The sequence below is a fragment of the Schistocerca cancellata genome, chromosome 7 (assembly GCF_023864275.1).
Source record: "Schistocerca cancellata isolate TAMUIC-IGC-003103 chromosome 7, iqSchCanc2.1, whole genome shotgun sequence".
Taxonomy (NCBI): domain Eukaryota; kingdom Metazoa; phylum Arthropoda; class Insecta; order Orthoptera; family Acrididae; genus Schistocerca; species Schistocerca cancellata.
Genome location: NC_064632.1, coordinates 504,885,157 through 504,909,080, shown reverse-complemented (window position 1 = coordinate 504,909,080; position 23,924 = coordinate 504,885,157).

Genomic DNA, 23,924 nt, shown 5'->3' with positions numbered 1-23,924 from the left:
CTTAGCATTTCCTTTTTTCAGATTTTCTAGCTTCCTACCACTTTCAAACTTCTTACTTTACTCTCTCCGACTCACACTTTCGTTGTTTATTCAGACTTTTTCTCATGGTCACCTCCGCCTTCGCTGTCCCCTCCCGGAGATCCGAATGGGGGACTATTCCAGAATCTGTTGCCAATGGTGCTCGTTAACTAATGCAAACAGTTAGGCTTTCCGTAGATCTTGCTCATAATATATGTTGTTATTGGCCACCCAGGATTGTAGTTCACTGTTTAGCGGATTAAAGGGTGATAGTTTGTTCTCCTGCTTATTGTGATACGGGGCATCGTCAAAATCAACAATACTTCTTGGAGGTAAGGCTGGTCTAAGCAGCGACTGTATGTATGTTTGAAAATGTTTACTGTCCATTTCTGTGTGAAAGACCCATGTTTGGTTTTTTGAATTCTGTTTGACAAGTGCGCTCACAATCAAGAGCGGCCATAGAACAGTGCATAGGAAAGTGGGAGGGGGGCTGCGTAGACCTGGGGTATTGAGTATTTGTAATGGCGATTTGCAAGTAACTATAAAAGAATTCCAATTCCGACCCTGTTAATAATCCACGTAATACCGACTTTTAAATCAGTTTCTTGAAAGAATAACAACTGGCATTCCATAATTCTTCCTCCAATCGGTTATGGTCGCCTTTGCCCAGAATGAAACCCATGAGACTGCCTGCATGCACAACAACTAAACAGTACTCCTCGAACAGTCTTACTTTTCCTGCATTTATTTGAGGTGTAATATGTGTGAATTCATTTTTCATCTAAGTAAACCAGTGGCCGCTTTTATTCTGCTGCCTCATTCTTGCGTAAAGCACTTTGCGCAACTTCGTCCTCTCATTCGCACATAGCAACACGTTTGCTTCGGCACCTTTTAAAACTAAACCACATAGACAGAACAATTTTTCAAAAACTCAAACCTCAAGATGTTAGACATTCAAATTGGTACCAAACGTTGTATGGCGATAGAGTATCAACCAAAACTCCGATTTAGTTTGTACTGTGAGCTGCCGTCCAGCAGAATGGCTGGAAAAGTTAATTAAAAGTAACATCAGAAGTACAGTGCACAAGAAAAGTATAATTTTGAGAAACTAATACGTAAACATTCCGTGGAGTAGTTGGTAGAGTTTTGAATTGTCATAGGCAGATTACTGGGTTCAAACACTACTGCCGAGATTTTTCTTTAGTGTTATATGAGTGTAATATGGGACAATATGTGTGTGACCTGTAAAAGGGCTGTTTGGAGTTTATAGCAATGTTCTCTTGGCAGTCTGCTTTTGCTTCGTTTCTTCGAAAGTAGTAGAGCTACAGAGTACATTTATAGTTACACAGAATGTACGATCAGACTAGAGAAATAAAGAAACAGTTGTATCATACGTGCAGAGGTAATAACAATAATAATACGAGCGCTGTTATGGTCGGGAACGACGCTTGAACCTTATGCCTGTCCACACTGGTAAAGACACTGCTAGCCACATGGAAAATGATTTAATCCAAATAGAGGTGTTTTGCAGGATATGCTTCCTGCAACCACTCTAGAAGGAAAACAAAGACAGAGGATGAGATGGTCAGATGAAGTTAACCGACACCTCATGTTCTGTTATTACCAAGCAACAAACTTAGGAACCAACACAACTGGGTACAGATCACAAATATACACAACATTTATTACCAGATACCCAGGATTAAAATTTTTAACAGTACAACTACTAGCTGATCAGATCCGTGTAGTAATAAAAAATAACAGGATACCCCACTCAGAATTAGAAAACATCAAACAACAAGTACAACAAATACTGGAACAAAATAATGTGCAATCAGAAGAAGAAGAAAATACAGTAATGGAATCAAAAAATCCCAAAGCAAACAAACAAAGAACGACACTCATCAATTAAACAATCAGAGGAAAACGAAATCTTAAGACAGCCACCCAAACAAGCACAAATAGAACACGAAGTGACACACTTGTTAGATATAGAAGAAAAATTTCAGCTGACATACATAGAATACAAAGACACAAATACAGACATTAGACCATTCTTGCATAGACCACCAAATAACCCACAAGTCGAAACAACAATAACAACTATCAACACAATCATACACAACAAAATAAATGAAAATACAACTATGGAAGAGTCACAACTACTGGTTTATGCAGGAGCACTCACTACACTAAATATACACACTAGGCAGAGATCAGAACCAACCAACACACAGAAGAAACCCACAAAACCAGCATGGCAACACAGGCTACATATCGGAATAGAAAAACTGAGAAAAGACATTGGACAGCTAACACAATTTATAAGAAATGAAATATCAGACAAAAAACGAAAAGGTTAGGTAAAATGTCACAACAAGAAGCGATAGAGCAATTAGATGAAAAGAAGCAGGAATTACAAGCATTGGCCAAACGATTTAGAAGATACAAAAAAATTGAAAATAGAAGGAAACAAAACCAAACATTCAACACAAACCAAAAGAAATTTTACCAGACAATAGATAACACACACATTAAAATAGACAATCCACCAAATATAACAGACATGGAACACTTCTGGAGCAACATATGGTCAAACCCAGTACAACATAACAGAAATGCATGGTGGATACAAGCAGAAACAGACACATACAAGATGATACCACAAATGCCTGAAGTGATAATTTTACAACATGAAGTCACCAGAGCAATTAATTCTACACACAAGTGGAAAGCCCCTGGAAAAGACAAAATAGCAAATTTTTGGCTAAAGAAATTCGCCTCAACACATTCACATCTAACTAAACTATTTAACAGTTACATTGCAGACCCATACACAGTCCCTGATACACTTACACAAGGAATAACTTATCTGAAACCTAAAGATTAAGCAGACACAGCAAACCCAGCAAAATATCGCCCCATAACATGGCTCCCAACAATATACAAAATATTAACTTCAGTCATTACACAGAAATTAATGACACATACAACACAGAACAAAATTATAAATGAAGACAAAAAGGCTGCTGCAAAGGAGCACGAGGATGTAAAGAGCAACTGATAATAGATGCAGAGGTGATATATCAAGTTAAAACTAAACAAAGGTCGCTACACTACGCATACATTGATTACCAAATAGCTTTTGATAGTGTACCCCACTCATGGTTACTACAGATATTGGAAATATACAAAGTAGATCCTAAATTGATACAGTTCCTAAACATAGTAATGAAAAACTGGAAAACCACACTTAATACCCAAACAGATTCAAATATTATCACATCACAGCCAATACAGATTAAGCGTGGAATATACCAAGGAGACTCATTAAGTCCTTTCTGGTTCTGCCTTGCTCTGAACCCACTATCCAACATGCTAAATAATACATATTATGGATATAATATTACTGGAACATACCACCACAAAATCACACCTTTTGCTGTACATGGACAACCATCTCCGTAAAAAAAGCATACAAAGAACATTAAACATTTACAGACGTAACTTGTCATTCACTTGTCTGTAACAGAAACAAAATTATGGTCATTGTTGATCAGCAGTAAATCACTAACGCGTTCCAGATTTAGTTGTCTGCGGCGATTTGTCAGTAACATGCCGGCTTTACGAAAGCATCTTTCAGTAGGTGCGCTTGTTGCTGGGATACATGAAATACGTCTTGCAACTGCAGCCAGGCTTGTCAGATCTGTTTCATGTCTGTTCCACCACCTTAAGATGTCATCATCATCTCCGGGGTACATTAAAATGTATAGATCTACTTCATCTGATGCGGATGATCTGTTGTTCCTCCATTCCTTGAAACGATCTCTCTTTCTGGGTGGTGATGACACAGTATTTGAAGGATATATGATAATAAACAAAAGAGACAAGTAATACAGAACTGATGTGGAAATCATCGAAACGTTCCCGTAAAAACTAGGTCTTTTACGTTAATGAAATATTATACGAATTATAACATCCCGTTTCTCTATAATACACTATCCACTAACCATGCAAAAACGATTATGTTAATGATTGCATGTTATACCTGCGTAGTACATACTTGTCGCACATTGCTAAGAATTTCCTGCTTTTCATTTATTTCACACGTATTAAGATCATGGAAGGACGGCCAAACAAACGTAGCAATTTTATGTCTGGAAGTGATCACAATCTTCTCACAAACGAAAGTCAAGGCTCGATTTTTAATCCTTTGTTCCTCCTGTTAAAAAAATAAATACATATCTGTTAGTACACATCAATTACGCTAGTTAATTATAAATCTATCGCGTATCATAATGAAACAGTGCTTTTAACTGCAGTAATTACTCACCTGACAGTCAGTGTCATTGACATTACAAATTTGTTGCAGTTTGTGAAACCAAAGAAGAATTAACTGGATTGTCGGTTCTTTTTCGCCTTCTAATTCATCTGTAGTCTCTTTAAATGGTCTCTGAAAATGCGCAATTTTTCCTACAAGCTCATTATCATATCCTTGCAATCTGTAAGCGGACTCCTTTTCCGTCAGCAAAGCAACAACTTCGTTATACTGAGTGTATAAGGATTCCAGCACAGTGTACAAGCTGTTCTAGCGTGTGCACACCTCTTAATTCAACGATGATTTCAAAGACGAGCAGAAGCAACTTTTCTTAATGTACCTTACAATGCATTTTGCTCTATTTATTGTTGATGCGATGTTCAGGGCATGATTTAACATGAAGTTATCTTCCTCGAAAATATGCTAAGTGCTGTGTTTATACAATGAGCAGCACAAGGAAATCCTTCCGTGATTTTCCAAAGCCTGGCATGTACATTGGCACCCTGGTCGGAGACAAAAACCAAACTGTGCAACATGTCCGGCGAAATGTCAGAATCAGCCATCCTCTCTTCAATTTCTATCATAATATTTACTCCCGTCTTCTTAACATCAGGAAATTTTGTTGTAAATATAACATTGTTCCCAAGAGACCAATCTGTGTTAATGTAATGTGTTGTAAGCGTCAAATAGTGCACCTGATTATGTGAATCAGTCCACATATCAACTGTCGCAGCGCATGTTTTATTAATAACTTCCGCAATAACAGAAAGCATTATGCTGTTTCGTATTGCGTCAGCTTGTTCTTTGACATGTCTGCTTATAGTAGAGGGCTGTGGCATGACATCTGCCACGTTAACTTCTCCATAATGTGCACCTAGATGTATTAATTCTTGGCCTAGTTCTCTGAAACCTTCATCGGAAACCGCATTAAAAGGTCTCATATGTTTAGCACACATTGCAACACACTTTTCTGTAATACTATTTTTATTACTGCCGGTACCCCCGAATGAGATGTATCTTTGTGAGGTTTCTCGCCACTGTGTTTCTTTAAAAGAGTGGTTCTCGACTGGAAACACAGTAATGTGGAGCAGTGTATGCACGATACGTACACAGTAGACGCACTGTTTTCGTCTACAGCCGACAGAAATGTACTCCATACTTGGCTTTTTAGACCTTTCCATTTCTTCAATGTGTAAACATTGGTTTCAATCTTACGTTTTGCTGTATTGGCTTCCTCGCACTACATGATTACAGAGAGAGACATGCCACAAATGATAAACCCGTACTGGCTGCAGTCTCACACGGATAATGACACGTGTAATGTGTTTGAAGTTACGTGCTACGTATTCGGTCACGGCTTCTATTCTCGATCACGTGATCTAGTGCGGGAAGCCTATCCAGTTAGGGTGTGCTCGCCCCATCTCTTACACGCGAAATTTGACCGACAGGAAGAATATGTGTGATATGCAAATGATTAACTTTTCAGAGCATTCACACAAGGTTGGCGCCGGTGGTTCAAATGGTTCTGAGCACTATGGGACTTAACGTCTGAGGTCATCAGTCCCCTAGAACTTAGAAATACTTAAACCTAACTAACCTAAGGACATAACACACACCCATGCCCGGGGCAGGATTCGAACCTGCGACCGTAGCGGTCGCGCGGTTCAAGACTGTAGCGCCTAGAACCTCTCGGCCACTCTGGCCGGCTGACATGAGGAAAGTTTCCAACCGATTTCTCATACACAAACAGCAGCTGACCGTCGTTGCCTGGTGAAACGTTGTTGTGATGCCTCCTGTAAGGAGGATAAATGCGTACCATCACGTTCCCGACTTTGATAAAGGTCGGATTGTAGCCTATTGCGATTGCGGTTTATCGTATGGCGACATTGCTGCTAGCGTTGGTCGAGATCCAATGACTGTTAGCAGAACATGGAATCGGTGGGTTCAGGAGGATAATACGGAACGCCGTGCTGGATCCCAACGGCCTCGTATCACTAGCAGTCGAGATAGGCATCTTATCCGCATGGCTGTAACGGATCGTGCAGCCACGTCTCGATCCCTGAGTCAACAGATGGGGACGTTTGCAAGACAACAATCATCTGCACCAACAGTTCGACGACGTTTGCAGCAGCATGGACTATCAGCTCGGAGACCATGGCTGCGGTTACCCTTGACGCTGCATCACAGACAGAGCGCCTGCGATGGTATACTCAACGACGAACCTGCGTGGACGAATGGCAAAACGTCATTTTTTCGGATGAATCCACGTTCTGTTTACAGCATCATGATGGTCGCATCCGTGTTTGGCGCATCGCGGTGAACGCACATTGGAAGCGTGTATTCGTCATCGCCATACTGGCGTATCCCCTGGCGTGGTGGTATGGGGTGCCATTGGTTACACGTCTCGATCACGTCTTGTTCGCATTGATAGCACTTTGAACAGTGGACGTTACATTTCAGCTGTGTTACGACCCGTGGCTCTACCCTTCATTCGATCCCTGCGAAACCTTACATTTCAGCAGGATAATGCACGACCGCATGTTGCAGGTCCTGTACGGGCCTTTCTGGATACAGAAAATGTTCGACTGCTGCCCTGGCCAGCACATTCTCCAGATCTCTCACAAATTGTAAACGTCAGGTCAATGGTGGCCGAGCAGCTGGCTCGTCACAATACGCCAGTCACTACTCCTGATAAACTGTGGTATCGTGTTGAAGCTGCATTAACAGCTGTACCTGTACACGCCATCCAGGCTCTGTTTGACTCAACGCCCAGGCGTGGTTGTTCTGGGTACTGATTTCTCAGGATCTATGCACCCAAACTGCGTAAAAATCTAATCACATGTCAGTTCTAGTTTAATATATTTGTCCAACGAATATCCGTTTATCATTTGCATTTCTTCTTGATGTAGCAATGGCCAGTAGTGTATTTTGAGCTCGCTTACTCGGACATGCAGGACTCTAGTACGGAGCCACTGGAGGCATGGCTTGCTCCATTTTGCCTGCCAGACCCCGCACGAGAGCTGTCGGCGTCTTAATGAAACTTGTGTTGCCGATACCAGCAGTGGAACGACTGTAGTGTGTATCGATCTGTGATACCACATAATCATCATATTAACTTTTTTATTAGCCCACCACGCTGTATATGGTTTCAAGATGGCGTCCTCCACTTGTGAGATTCCGAATATTCTGTCGCTATCAGATGACTGTTGACAGGAGCGTGTGTCAGTGGGAGAAAGTATTCAATAATTTACAAACTAGCCTGATACGAAGGGTAATACGATAAAACGGTTGTTGCTTTTTCATTTTGCTGTCTCAGTTCAGAAAATAGTTCAGCATTTGTGTATCTGGCTTCGTCAAAGAAAACTAAAATCTGGTTCTCATAAAACAACTAAACAAAATGTTCAGCACAATACTTTATTTTCTTCACTCTACACAAAACCACTTTATCCAAATAATCTACAATTTAAAAGGCAAGTAGAATACTCTTTACTGGCCGTTATTCATTAGCAAACAGTCGGCGAGCACTTACGCCCAAGTGAATTTCCGTCACCAAGAGACGGCAGCCACCAACCTTGCGGGTGACTGTAAACACTCGTACAGGTATGCACTCCCTCCTCGCGACAGGATCGTGAGACGATTTGACACTGCTTATCACTGACTACTTGTTTTATTTATATTCATAAAGTTTACTTTCATTAGTCTGAGGCTAGGCAGAAATGCTAAATTTGCACAGCCAACACCTCAAAGGGCAGCACAAAGTGTGACATTGCTGTATGCGCCACCCAACTAGATAGATGTTTAGAACGGAAACTGGAGGAAAAGTCTCTTTATCTCACCTTATGGAGTTTCGTTGTAGTATCAGTGGAACTACTTTCCCCGCTCATCTCGTCGTCTTCCTAAGCTCCTCGATTCGTCGTCTGCCGATTCGAACACTGACTATAATGATTCTTCACATGAATCCATTTCAGTTAATATCGGCCACTGACTATAATGATTCTCCACATGAATCCATTTCAGTTGATATCGGCCACTGACTATAATGATTCTTCACATGACTCCATTTCAGTTGATATCGGCCACTGACTATAATGATTCTTCACTTGACTCCATTTCAGTTGATATAAATATATTCTCTATATCTTCATCCACCACAGCATCTCACCTCCACTACTCATAACTCACTTCTTGTACGTGACATGCCACCGTTCTCGTCTTCTGACGTTACAGCAGCAAAAACATCAGCCGTAATTTTTTTTTATCTCCGACAGCGAGACGTTTGACTTATTCCGACTACGTATTTTATCTTTTGCAGTATTTAACATCAGTTCTCTGGGATACGGACCTAGATGGTGTGGTGGAAGTCGAAGAGGAACAAATCCATTTTCTTCTAAAATATTGTCTATGCAGTACAGGGGGAAGATTGGTGGCCAGCTCCTTTTTTTTTTTTTTTTTTAGTCATCTGTCTAGTTTTGTTTTCCTCTACCGTTCGTATCCTCTTCAGATCCCTCTAATACCATGGAAGTTAGTCCGAGATCTCTTAACAGGTGCCCTACCACCCTGTCCCATCTTCGTTTCAGCGTTTTCCAGAATATCCTCATTCCTTACCTTATCGTCCACGTAATTTTCAACGTTCTTCTGTAGCACCAAATCTCAAAAGCGTCCATTCTCTTCTGTTTAGTTTTTCCCACAGTCCACGGTTCACCACCATACAATGCTGTACTCCAAACATACGTTCTCAGTAATTTCTTCCTCAAATTAAGACTTATGTTTCATACTAGTCGATTACTCTTGGCCAGGACTAGCCATTTTTCCAGTGCTAGTCTGTTTTTTGTCCTCCATGCTTCGTCCGTCATCGATTATTTTGTTGCATATGTAGCAGACTTCCAGATTTCGAACGTCTGGCACTATTTTACACTGTCGAACGCTTTTCCAGATCAACGAAGCCAATAAACGAGTCTTCATTTTTCTTTAGTCTTGCTTCCTTTATCAACCGCGTCAGAACTGCTGGTATCTTACTTTTCCTAAAGCCAAACTGATCGTCATCAACACACACTCAGTAGTCTTTTCCATTCTTCTGTATATTCTTGTCAGCAACTTGGGGATGCATGAACCGTTAAGCTGTTTGTACGATAATTCTCGCACTTGACAGCTCTTGCAGTCTTCGGAATTGTGTGGATGTTGTTTTTTCCGAAAATCAGAGAGTATTTATATCAGTAGACTCATAAATTCTACACAACAACGTTACTAGTAGTTTTGTTGCCACTTCTCCCAATGATTTTACAAATTCTGATGGAATGTTATCTATCCCATTTGCATTATTCGATCTTCATTCTTCCAAAAATCTCCTAAATTATGATACTGGGTCCCCTGTCTCTTCTGTGTTGACGACTGTTTCTTCTTCTATCACATTAACAAACAAGTCTTCCTCTTTCCACCTATCCACTGTCTCGTCTATATGAAAAAGTGGAATTCCCATTGCACTGTTAATGTTACCACACTTGCTTTTAATATCACCGAAGGTTGTTTTAGCTTTTCTATATGCTGAGGCAGTTCATCCGACAGTCATTTCTTTTTCGATTTCTTCACGTTTTAGATGCAGCAGTTTCGATTTAGCTTCCCTGCACTTCCTATTTATTTCATTCCTACGTGATTTGTATTTCTGTATTCCTGAGTTTCCCGGAACATTTTTGTACTTATTTCTTTCATCGATCGACTGAAGTATTTCTTCTCTTACCCATGCTTTCTTCGCAGTTACCGTCTTCGTACATACGTTTTCCGTTCCAACTTCAGTGATTGCCCTTTTTAGAGGTGTCCATTCCTTTTCGACTGAAATGACTACTGAACTATTCCTTATCGCAGTATCTGGTGCCTTTGTGAACTACATGCTAGCTCTCCATTCCCTGGTACTTCGCTATCCCACTTCTTTGCTCATTGATTCTTCCTGAGTAGCTTAATCTTCAACCTACTCTTCATCGCTAGTAAATTGTGATCTGAGTATATCTGCTCCTTGGTACGCCTTACTATCTAGTATCTGATTTCGGAATTCTGCGTGACATGACATAATCTATCCGAAATCATCTCGTATCTCCCGGCCTTTCCCTTTATACCTACTCCTTTTGTGATTCTTGAAGAGAGTATTCCTTATTACGAGGTGAAATTTATTGCAGAACTGATTAGTCTTTCTCCTCTCTCGTTCCTTGTCCCAAGACCGTATTCCCCTCTAGACGTTTCTTCTACTTCTTCCCCTATAACTGCATTCCAGTGCCCAATAACTATATTTCCATCTCCCTTTACGTACTGTATTACTCGGTATCCTCATATTCTTTCACTTACCTTTTCGTCTTCAGCTTGCGACGTCGGCATGTATACCTGAACTATCGTTGTCGGTGTTGGTTTGCTGTCGATTCTGATAAGAACAACCCTATCACTGAACTATTCACAGTAACACACTCTCTGCCCTATCGTCCTAATCATAGAGAATCCTACTCCCGTAATATCATTTCCTGCTGCTGTTGATATTGCCCTATCCAGAAATTCTTGTCTTCTTTCCATTTCATTTCACTAATCTCCATTGTGTCTGGACTGAGAGCCTTAGCATTTCCTTTTTTCAGATTTTCTAGCTTCCTACCACTTTCAAACTTCTTACTTTACTCTCTCCGACTCACACTTTCGTTGTTTATTCAGACTTTTTCTCATGGTCACCTCCGCCTTCGCTGTCCCCTCCCGGAGATCCGAATGGGGGACTATTCCAGAATCTGTTGCCAATGGTGCTCGTTAACTAATGCAAACAGTTAGGCTTTCCGTAGATCTTGCTCATAATATATGTTGTTATTGGCCACCCAGGATTGTAGTTCACTGTTTAGCGGATTAAAGGGTGATAGTTTGTTCTCCTGCTTATTGTGATACGGGGCATCGTCAAAATCAACAATACTTCTTGGAGGTAAGGCTGGTCTAAGCAGCGACTGTATGTATGTTTGAAAATGTTTACTGTCCATTTCTGTGTGAAAGACCCATGTTTGGTTTTTTGAATTCTGTTTGACAAGTGCGCTCACAATCAAGAGCGGCCATAGAACAGTGCATAGGAAAGTGGGAGGGGGGCTGCGTAGACCTGGGGTATTGAGTATTTGTAATGGCGATTTGCAAGTAACTATAAAAGAATTCCAATTCCGACCCCGTTAATAATCCACGTAATACCGACTTTTAAATCAGTTTCTTGAAAGAATAACAACTGGCATTCCATAATTCTTCCTCCAATCGGTTATGGTCGCCTTTGCCCAGAATGAAACCCATGAGACTGCCTGCATGCACAACAACTAAACAGTACTCCTCGAACAGTCTTACTTTTCCTGCATTTATTTGAGGTGTAATATGTGTGAATTCATTTTTCATCTAAGTAAACCAGTGGCCGCTTTTATTCTGCTGCCTCATTCTTGCGTAAAGCACTTTGCGCAACTTCGTCCTCTCATTCGCACATAGCAACACGTTTGCTTCGGCACCTTTTAAAACTAAACCACATAGACAGAACAATTTTTCAAAAACTCAAACCTCAAGATGTTAGACATTCAAATTGGTACCAAACGTTGTATGGCGATAGAGTATCAACCAAAACTCCGATTTAGTTTGTACTGTGAGCTGCCGTCCAGCAGAATGGCTGGAAAAGTTAATTAAAAGTAACATCAGAAGTACAGTGCACAAGAAAAGTATAATTTTGAGAAACTAATACGTAAACATTCCGTGGAGTAGTTGGTAGAGTTTTGAATTGTCATAGGCAGATTACTGGGTTCAAACACTACTGCCGAGATTTTTCTTTAGTGTTATATGAGTGTAATATGGGACAATATGTGTGTGACCTGTAAAAGGGCTGTTTGGAGTTTATAGCAATGTTCTCTTGGCAGTCTGCTTTTGCTTCGTTTCTTCGAAAGTAGTAGAGCTACAGAGTACATTTATAGTTACACAGAATGTACGATCAGACTAGAGAAATAAAGAAACAGTTGTATCATACGTGCAGAGGTAATAACAATAATAATACGAGCGCTGTTATGGTCGGGAACGACGCTTGAACCTTATGCCTGTCCACACTGGTAAAGACACTGCTAGCCACACGGAAAATGATTTAATCCAAATAGAGGTGTTTTGCAGGATATGCTTCCTGCAACCACTCTAGAAGGAAAACAAAGACAGAGGATGAGATGGTCAGATGAAGTTAACCGACACCTCATGTTCTGTTATTACCAAGCAACAAACTTAGGAACCAACACAACTGGGTACAGATCACAAATATACACAACATTTATTACCAGATACCCAGAATTAAAATTTTTAACAGTACAACTACTAGCTGATCAGATCCGTGTAGTAATAAAAAATAACAGGATACCCCACTCAGAATTAGAAAACATCAAACAACAAGTACAACAAATACTGGAACAAAATAATGTGCAATCAGAAGAAGAAGAAAATACAGTAATGGAATCAAAAAATCCCAAAGCAAACAAACAAAGAACGACACTCATCAATTAAACAATCAGAGGAAAACGAAATCTTAAGACAGCCACCCAAACAAGCACAAATAGAACACGAAGTGACACACTTGTTAGATATAGAAGAAAAATTTCAGCTGACATACATAGAATACAAAGACACAAATACAGACATTAGACCATTCTTGCATAGACCACCAAATAACCCACAAGTCGAAACAACAATAACAACTATCAACACAATCATACACAACAAAATAAATGAAAATACAACTATGGAAGAGTCACAACTACTGGTTTATGCAGGAGCACTCACTACACTAAATATACACACTAGGCAGAGATCAGAACCAACCAACACACAGAAGAAACCCACAAAACCAGCATGGCAACACAGGCTACATATCGGAATAGAAAAACTGAGAAAAGACATTGGACAGCTAACACAATTTATAAGAAATGAAATATCAGACAAAAAACGAAAAGGTTAGGTAAAATGTCACAACAAGAAGCGATAGAGCAATTAGATGAAAAGAAGCAGGAATTACAAGCATTGGCCAAACGATTTAGAAGATACAAAAAAATTGAAAATAGAAGGAAACAAAACCAAACATTCAACACAAACCAAAAGAAATTTTACCAGACAATAGATAACACACACATTAAAATAGACAATCCACCAAATATAACAGACATGGAACACTTCTGGAGCAACATATGGTCAAACCCAGTACAACATAACAGAAATGCATGGTGGATACAAGCAGAAACAGACACATACAAGATGATACCACAAATGCCTGAAGTGATAATTTTACAACATGAAGTCACCAGAGCAATTAATTCTACACACAAGTGGAAAGCCCCTGGAAAAGACAAAATAGCAAATTTTTGGCTAAAGAAATTCGCCTCAACACATTCACATCTAACTAAACTATTTAACAGTTACATTGCAGACCCATACACAGTCCCTGATACACTTACACAAGGAATAACTTATCTGAAACCTAAAGATTAAGCAGACACAGCAAACCCAGCAAAATATCGCCCCATAACATGGCTCCCAACAATATACAAAATATTAACTTCAGTCATTACACAGAAATTAATGACACATACAACACAGAACAAAATTATAAATGAAGACAAAAAGGCTGCTGCAAAGGAGCACGAGGATGTAAAGAGCAACTGATAATAGATGCAGAGGTGATATATCAAGTTAAAACTAAACAAAGGTCGCTACACTACGCATACATTGATTACCAAATAGCTTTTGATAGTGTACCCCACTCATGGTTACTACAGATATTGGAAATATACAAAGTAGATCCTAAATTGATACAGTTCCTAAACATAGTAATGAAAAACTGGAAAACCACACTTAATACCCAAACAGATTCAAATATTATCACATCACAGCCAATACAGATTAAGCGTGGAATATACCAAGGAGACTCATTAAGTCCTTTCTGGTTCTGCCTTGCTCTGAACCCACTATCCAACATGCTAAATAATACATATTATGGATATAATATTACTGGAACATACCACCACAAAATCACACCTTTTGCTGTACATGGACAACCATCTCCGTAAAAAAAGCATACAAAGAACATTAAACATTTACAGACGTAACTTGTCATTCACTTGTCTGTAACAGAAACAAAATTATGGTCATTGTTGATCAGCAGTAAATCACTAACGCGTTCCAGATTTAGTTGTCTGCGGCGATTTGTCAGTAACATGCCGGCTTTACGAAAGCATCTTTCAGTAGGTGCGCTTGTTGCTGGGATACATGAAATACGTCTTGCAACTGCAGCCAGGCTTGTCAGATCTGTTTCATGTCTGTTCCACCACCTTAAGATGTCATCATCATCTCCGGGGTACATTAAAATGTATAGATCTACTTCATCTGATGCGGATGATCTGTTGTTCCTCCATTCCTTGAAACGATCTCTCTTTCTGGGTGGTGATGACACAGTATTTGAAGGATATATGATAATAAACAAAAGAGACAAGTAATACAGAACTGATGTGGAAATCATCGAAACGTTCCCGTAAAAACTAGGTCTTTTACGTTAATGAAATATTATACGAATTATAACATCCCGTTTCTCTATAATACACTATCCACTAACCATGCAAAAACGATTATGTTAATGATTGCATGTTATACCTGCGTAGTACATACTTGTCGCACATTGCTAAGAATTTCCTGCTTTTCATTTATTTCACACGTATTAAGATCATGGAAGGACGGCCAAACAAACGTAGCAATTTTATGTCTGGAAGTGATCACAATCTTCTCACAAACGAAAGTCAAGGCTCGATTTTTAATCCTTTGTTCCTCCTGTTAAAAAAATAAATACATATCTGTTAGTACACATCAATTACGCTAGTTAATTATAAATCTATCGCGTATCATAATGAAACAGTGCTTTTAACTGCAGTAATTACTCACCTGACAGTCAGTGTCATTGACATTACAAATTTGTTGCAGTTTGTGAAACCAAAGAAGAATTAACTGGATTGTCGGTTCTTTTTCGCCTTCTAATTCATCTGTAGTCTCTTTAAATGGTCTCTGAAAATGCGCAATTTTTCCTACAAGCTCATTATCATATCCTTGCAATCTGTAAGCGGACTCCTTTTCCGTCAGCAAAGCAACAACTTCGTTATACTGAGTGTATAAGGATTCCAGCACAGTGTACAAGCTGTTCTAGCGTGTGCACACCTCTTAATTCAACGATGATTTCAAAGACGAGCAGAAGCAACTTTTCTTAATGTACCTTACAATGCATTTTGCTCTATTTATTGTTGATGCGATGTTCAGGGCATGATTTAACATGAAGTTATCTTCCTCGAAAATATGCTAAGTGCTGTGTTTATACAATGAGCAGCACAAGGAAATCCTTCCGTGATTTTCCAAAGCCTGGCATGCACATTGGCACCCTGGTCGGAGACAAAAACCAAACTGTGCAACATGTCCGGCGAAATGTCAGAATCAGCCATCCTCTCTTCAATTTCTATCATAATATTTACTCCCGTCTTCTTAACATCAGGAAATTTTGTTGTAAATATAACATTGTTCACAAGAGACCAATCTGTGTTAATGTAATGTGTTGTAAGCGTCAAATAGTGCACCTGATTATGTGAATCAGTCCACATATCAACTGTCGCAGCGCATGTTTTATTAATAACTTCCGCAATAACAGAAAGCATTATGCTGTTTCGTATTGCGTCAGCTTGTTCTTTGACATGTCTGCTTATAGTAGAGGGCTGTGGCATGACATCTGCCACGTTAACTTCTCCATAATGTGCACCTAGATGTATTAATTCTTGGCCTAGTTCTCTGAAACCTTCATCGGAAACCGCATTAAAAGGTCTCATATGTTTAGCACACATTGCAACACACTTTTCTGTAATACTATTTTTATTACTGCCGGTACCCCCGAATGAGATGTATCTTTGTGAGGTTTCTCGCCACTGTGTTTCTTTAAAAGAGTGGTTCTCGACTGGAAACACAGTAATGTGGAGCAGTGTATGCACGATACGTACACAGTAGACGCACTGTTTTCGTCTACAGCCGACAGAAATGTACTCCATACTTGGCTTTTTAGACATTTCCATTTCTTCAATGTGTAAACATTGGTTTCAATCTTACGTTTTGCTGTATTGGCTTCCTCGCACTACATGATTACAGAGAGAGACATGCCACAAATGATAAACCCGTACTGGCTGCAGTCTCACACGGATAATGACACGTGTAATGTGTTTGAAGTTACGTGCTACGTATTCGGTCACGGCTTCTATTCTCGATCACGTGATCTAGTGCGGGAAGCCTATCCAGTTAGGGTGTGCTCGCCCCATCTCTTACACGCGAAATTTGACCGACAGGAAGAATATGTGTGATATGCAAATGATTAACTTTTCAGAGCATTCACACAAGGTTGGCGCCGGTGGTTCAAATGGTTCTGAGCACTATGGGACTTAACGTCTGAGGTCATCAGTCCCCTAGAACTTAGAAATACTTAAACCTAACTAACCTAAGGACATAACACACACCCATGCCCGGGGCAGGATTCGAACCTGCGACCGTAGCGGTCGCGCGGTTCAAGACTGTAGCGCCTAGAACCTCTCGGCCACTCTGGCCGGCTGACATGAGGAAAGTTTCCAACCGATTTCTCATACACAAACAGCAGCTGACCGTCGTTGCCTGGTGAAACGTTGTTGTGATGCCTCCTGTAAGGAGGATAAATGCGTACCATCACGTTCCCGACTTTGATAAAGGTCGGATTGTAGCCTATTGCGATTGCGGTTTATCGTATGGCGACATTGCTGCTAGCGTTGGTCGAGATCCAATGACTGTTAGCAGAACATGGAATCGGTGGGTTCAGGAGGGTAATACGGAACGCCGTGCTGGATCCCAACGGCCTCGTATCACTAGCAGTCGAGATAGGCATCTTATCCGCATGGCTGTAACGGATCGTGCAGCCACGTCTCGATCCCTGAGTCAACAGATGGGGACGTTTGCAAGACAACAATCATCTGCACCAACAGTTCGACGACGTTTGCAGCAGCATGGACTATCAGCTCGGAGACCATGGCTGCGGTTACCCTTGACGCTGCATCACAGACAGAGCGCCTGCGATGGTATACTCAACGACGAACCTGCGTGGACGAATGGCAAAACGTCATTTTTTCGGATGAATCCACGTTCTGTTTACAGCATCATGATGGTCGCATCCGTGTTTGGCGCATCGCGGTGAACGCACATTGGAAGCGTGTATTCGTCATCGCCATACTGGCGTATCCCCTGGCGTGGTGGTATGGGGTGCCATTGGTTACACGTCTCGATCACGTCTTGTTCGCATTGATAGCACTTTGAACAGTGGACGTTACATTTCAGCTGTGTTACGACCCGTGGCTCTACCCTTCATTCGATCCCTGCGAAACCTTACATTTCAGCAGGATAATGCACGACCGCATGTTGCAGGTCCTGTACGGGCCTTTCTGGATACAGAAAATGTTCGACTGCTGCCCTGGCCAGCACATTCTCCAGATCTCTCACAAATTGTAAACGTCAGGTCAATGGTGGCCGAGCAGCTGGCTCGTCACAATACGCCAGTCACTACTCCTGATAAACTGTGGTATCGTGTTGAAGCTGCATTAACAGCTGTACCTGTACACGCCATCCAGGCTCTGTTTGACTCAACGCCCAGGCGTGGTTGTTCTGGGTACTGATTTCTCAGGATCTATGCACCCAAACTGCGTAAAAATCTAATCACATGTCAGTTCTAGTTTAATATATTTGTCCAACGAATATCCGTTTATCATTTGCATTTCTTCTTGATGTAGCAATGGCCAGTAGTGTATTTTGAGCTCGCTTACTCGGACATGCAGGACTCTAGTACGGAGCCACTGGAGGCATGGCTTGCTCCATTTTGCCTGCCAGACCCCGCACGAGAGCTGTCGGCGTCTTAATGAAACTTGTGTTGCCGATACCAGCAGTGGAACGACTGTAGTGTGTATCGATCTGTGATACCACATAATCATCATATTAACTTTTTTATTAGCCCACCACGCTGTATATGGTTTCAAGATGGCGTCCTCCACTTGTGAGATTCCGAATATTCTGTCGCTATCAGATGACTGTTGACAGGAGCGTGTGTCAGTGGGAGAAAGTATTCAATAATTTACAAACTAGCCTGATACGAAGGGTAATACGATAAAACGGTTGTTGCTTTTTCATTTTGCTGTCTCAGTTCAGAAAATAGTTCAGCATTTGTGTATCTGGCTTCGTCAAAGAAAACTAAAATCTGGTTCTCATAAAACAACTAAACAAAATGTTCAGCACAATACTTTATTTTCTTCACTCTACACAAAACCACTTTATCCAAATAATCTACAATTTAAAAGGCAAGTAGAATACTCTTTACTGGCCGTTATTCATTAGCAAACAGTCGGCGAGCACTTACGCCCAAGTGAATTTCCGTCACCAAGAGACGGCAGCCACCAACCTTGCGGGTGACTGTAAACACTCGTACAGGTATGCACTCCCTCCTCGCGACAGGATCGTGAGACGATTTGACACTGCTTATCACTGACTACTTGTTTTATTTATATTCATAAAGTTTACTTTCATTAGTCTGAGGCTAGGCAGAAATGCTAAATTTGCACAGCCAACACCTCAAAGGGCAGCACAAAGTGTGACATTGCTGTATGCGCCACCCAACTAGATAGATGTTTAGAACGGAAACTGGAGGAAAAGTCTCTTTATCTCACCTTATGGAGTTTCGTTGTAGTATCAGTGGAACTACTTTCCCCGCTCATCTCGTCGTCTTCCTAAGCTCCTCGATTCGTCGTCTGCCGATTCGAACACTGACTATAATGATTCTTCACATGAATCCATTTCAGTTAATATCGGCCACTGACTATAATGATTCTCCACATGAATCCATTTCAGTTGATATCGGCCACTGACTATAATGATTCTTCACATGACTCCATTTCAGTTGATATCGGCCACTGACTATAATGATTCTTCACTTGACTCCATTTCAGTTGATATAAATATATTCTCTATATCTTCATCCACCACAGCATCTCACCTCCACTACTCATAACTCACTTCTTGTACGTGACATGCCACCGTTCTCGTCTTCTGACGTTACAGCAGCAAAAACATCAGCCGTAATTTTTTTTTATCTCCGACAGCGAGACGTTTGACTTATTCCGACTACGTATTTTATCTTTTGCAGTATTTAACATCAGTTCTCTGGGATACGGACCTAGATGGTGTGGTGGAAGTCGAAGAGGAACAAATCCATTTTCTTCTAAAATATTGTCTATGCAGTACAGGGGGAAGATTGGTGGCCAGCTCCTTTTTTTTTTTTTTTTTTAGTCATCTGTCTAGTTTTGTTTTCCTCTACCGTTCGTATCCTCTTCAGATCCCTCTAATACCATGGAAGTTAGTCCGAGATCTCTTAACAGGTGCCCTACCACCCTGTCCCATCTTCGTTTCAGCGTTTTCCAGAATATCCTCATTCCTTACCTTATCGTCCACGTAATTTTCAACGTTCTTCTGTAGCACCAAATCTCAAAAGCGTCCATTCTCTTCTGTTTAGTTTTTCCCACAGTCCACGGTTCACCACCATACAATGCTGTACTCCAAACATACGTTCTCAGTAATTTCTTCCTCAAATTAAGACTTATGTTTCATACTAGTCGATTACTCTTGGCCAGGACTAGCCATTTTTCCAGTGCTAGTCTGTTTTTTGTCCTCCATGCTTCGTCCGTCATCGATTATTTTGTTGCATATGTAGCAGACTTCCAGATTTCGAACGTCTGGCACTATTTTACACTGTCGAACGCTTTTCCAGATCAACGAAGCCAATAAACGAGTCTTCATTTTTCTTTAGTCTTGCTTCCTTTATCAACCGCGTCAGAACTGCTGGTATCTTACTTTTCCTAAAGCCAAACTGATCGTCATCAACACACACTCAGTAGTCTTTTCCATTCTTCTGTATATTCTTGTCAGCAACTTGGGGATGCATGAACCGTTAAGCTGTTTGTACGATAATTCTCGCACTTGACAGCTCTTGCAGTCTTCGGAATTGTGTGGATGTTGTTTTTTCCGAAAATCAGAGAGTATTTATATCAGTAGACTCATAAATTCTACACAACAACGTTACTAGTAGTTTTGTTGCCACTTCTCCCAATGATTTTACAAATTCTGATGGAATGTTATCTATCCCATTTGCATTATTCGATCTTCATTCTTCCAAAAATCTCCTAAATTATGATACTGGGTCCCCTGTCTCTTCTGTGTTGACGACTGTTTCTTCTTCTATCACATTAACAAACAAGTCTTCCTCTTTCCACCTATCCACTGTCTCGTCTATATGAAAAAGTGGAATTCCCATTGCACTGTTAATGTTACCACACTTGCTTTTAATATCACCGAAGGTTGTTTTAGCTTTTCTATATGCTGAGGCAGTTCATCCGACAGTCATTTCTTTTTCGATTTCTTCACGTTTTAGATGCAGCAGTTTCGATTTAGCTTCCCTGCACTTCCTATTTATTTCATTCCTACGTGATTTGTATTTCTGTATTCCTGAGTTTCCCGGAACATTTTTGTACTTATTTCTTTCATCGATCGACTGAAGTATTTCTTCTCTTACCCATGCTTTCTTCGCAGTTACCGTCTTCGTACATACGTTTTCCGTTCCAACTTCAGTGTTTGCCCTTTTTAGAGGTGTCCATTCCTTTTCGACTGAAATGACTACTGAACTATTCCTTATCGCAGTATCTGGTGCCTTTGTGAACTACATGCTAGCTCTCCATTCCCTGGTACTTCGCTATCCCACTTCTTTGCTCATTGATTCTTCCTGAGTAGCTTAATCTTCAACCTACTCTTCATCGCTAGTAAATTGTGATCTGAGTATATCTGCTCCTTGGTACGCCTTACTATCTAGTATCTGATTTCGGAATTCTGCGTGACATGACATAATCTATCCGAAATCATCTCGTATCTCCCGGCCTTTCCCTTTATACCTACTCCTTTTGTGATTCTTGAAGAGAGTATTCCTTATTACGAGGTGAAATTTATTGCAGAACTGATTAGTCTTTCTCCTCTCTCGTTCCTTGTCCCAAGACCGTATTCCCCTCTAGACGTTTCTTCTACTTCTTCCCCTATAACTGCATTCCAGTGCCCAATAACTATATTTCCATCTCCCTTTACGTACTGTATTACTCGGTATCCTCATATTCTTTCACTTACCTTTTCGTCTTCAGCTTGCGACGTCGGCATGTATACCTGAACTATCGTTGTCGGTGTTGGTTTGCTGTCGATTCTGATAAGAACAACCCTATCACTGAACTATTCACAGTAACACACTCTCTGCCCTATCGTCCTAATCATAGAGAATCCTACTCCCGTAATATCATTTCCTGCTGCTGTTGATATTGCCCTATCCAGAAATTCTTGTCTTCTTTCCATTTCATTTCACTAATCTCCATTGTGTCTGGACTGAGAGCCTTAGCATTTCCTTTTTTCAGATTTTCTAGCTTCCTACCACTTTCAAACTTCTTACTTTACTCTCTCCGACTCACACTTTCGTTGTTTATTCAGACTTTTTCTCATGGTCACCTCCGCCTTCGCTGTCCCCTCCCGGAGATCCGAATGGGGGACTATTCCAGAATCTGTTGCCAATGGTGCTCGTTAACTAATGCAAACAGTTAGGCTTTCCGTAGATCTTGCTCATAATATATGTTGTTATTGGCCACCCAGGATTGTAGTTCACTGTTTAGCGGATTAAAGGGTGATAGTTTGTTCTCCTGCTTATTGTGATACGGGGCATCGTCAAAATCAACAATACTTCTTGGAGGTAAGGCTGGTCTAAGCAGCGACTGTATGTATGTTTGAAAATGTTTACTGTCCATTTCTGTGTGAAAGACCCATGTTTGGTTTTTTGAATTCTGTTTGACAAGTGCGCTCACAATCAAGAGCGGCCATAGAACAGTGCATAGGAAAGTGGGAGGGGGGCTGCGTAGACCTGGGGTATTGAGTATTTGTAATGGCGATTTGCAAGTAACTATAAAAGAATTCCAATTCCGACCATGTTAATAATCCACGTAATACCGACTTTTAAATCAGTTTCTTGAAAGAATAACAACTGGCATTCCATAATTCTTCCTCCAATCGGTTATGGTCGCCTTTGCCCAGAATGAAACCCATGAGACTGCCTGCATGCACAACAACTAAACAGTACTCCTCGAACAGTCTTACTTTTCCTGCATTTATTTGAGGTGTAATATGTGTGAATTCATTTTTCATCTAAGTAAACCAGTGGCCGCTTTTATTCTGCTGCCTCATTCTTGCGTAAAGCACTTTGCGCAACTTCGTCCTCTCATTCGCACATAGCAACACGTTTGCTTCGGCACCTTTTAAAACTAAACCACATAGACAGAACAATTTTTCAAAAACTCAAACCTCAAGATGTTAGACATTCAAATTGGTACCAAACGTTGTATGGCGATAGAGTATCAACCAAAACTCCGATTTAGTTTGTACTGTGAGCTGCCGTCCAGCAGAATGGCTGGAAAAGTTAATTAAAAGTAACATCAGAAGTACAGTGCACAAGAAAAGTATAATTTTGAGAAACTAATACGTAAACATTCCGTGGAGTAGTTGGTAGAGTTTTGAATTGTCATAGGCAGATTACTGGGTTCAAACACTACTGCCGAGATTTTTCTTTAGTGTTATATGAGTGTAATATGGGACAATATGTGTGTGACCTGTAAAAGGGCTGTTTGGAGTTTATAGCAATGTTCTCTTGGCAGTCTGCTTTTGCTTCGTTTCTTCGAAAGTAGTAGAGCTACAGAGTACATTTATAGTTACACAGAATGTACGATCAGACTAGAGAAATAAAGAAACAGTTGTATCATACGTGCAGAGGTAATAACAATAATAATACGAGCGCTGTTATGGTCGGGAACGACGCTTGAACCTTATGCCTGTCCACACTGGTAAAGACACTGCTAGCCACACGGAAAATGATTTAATCCAAATAGAGGTGTTTTGCAGGATATGCTTCCTGCAACCACTCTAGAAGGAAAACAAAGACAGAGGATGAGATGGTCAGATGAAGTTAACCGACACCTCATGTTCTGTTATTACCAAGCAACAAACTTAGGAACCAACACAACTGGGTACAGATCACAAATATACACAACATTTATTACCAGATACCCAGAATTAAAATTTTTAACAGTACAACTACTAGCTGATCAGATCCGTGTAGTAATAAAAAATAACAGGATACCCCACTCAGAATTAGAAAACATCAAACAACAAGTACAACAAATACTGGAACAAAATAATGTGCAATCAGAAGAAGAAGAAAATACAGTAATGGAATCAAAAAATCCCAAAGCAAACAAACAAAGAACGACACTCATCAATTAAACAATCAGAGGAAAACGAAATCTTAAGACAGCCACCCAAACAAGCACAAATAGAACACGAAGTGACACACTTGTTAGATATAGAAGAAAAATTTCAGCTGACATACATAGAATACAAAGACACAAATACAGACATTAGACCA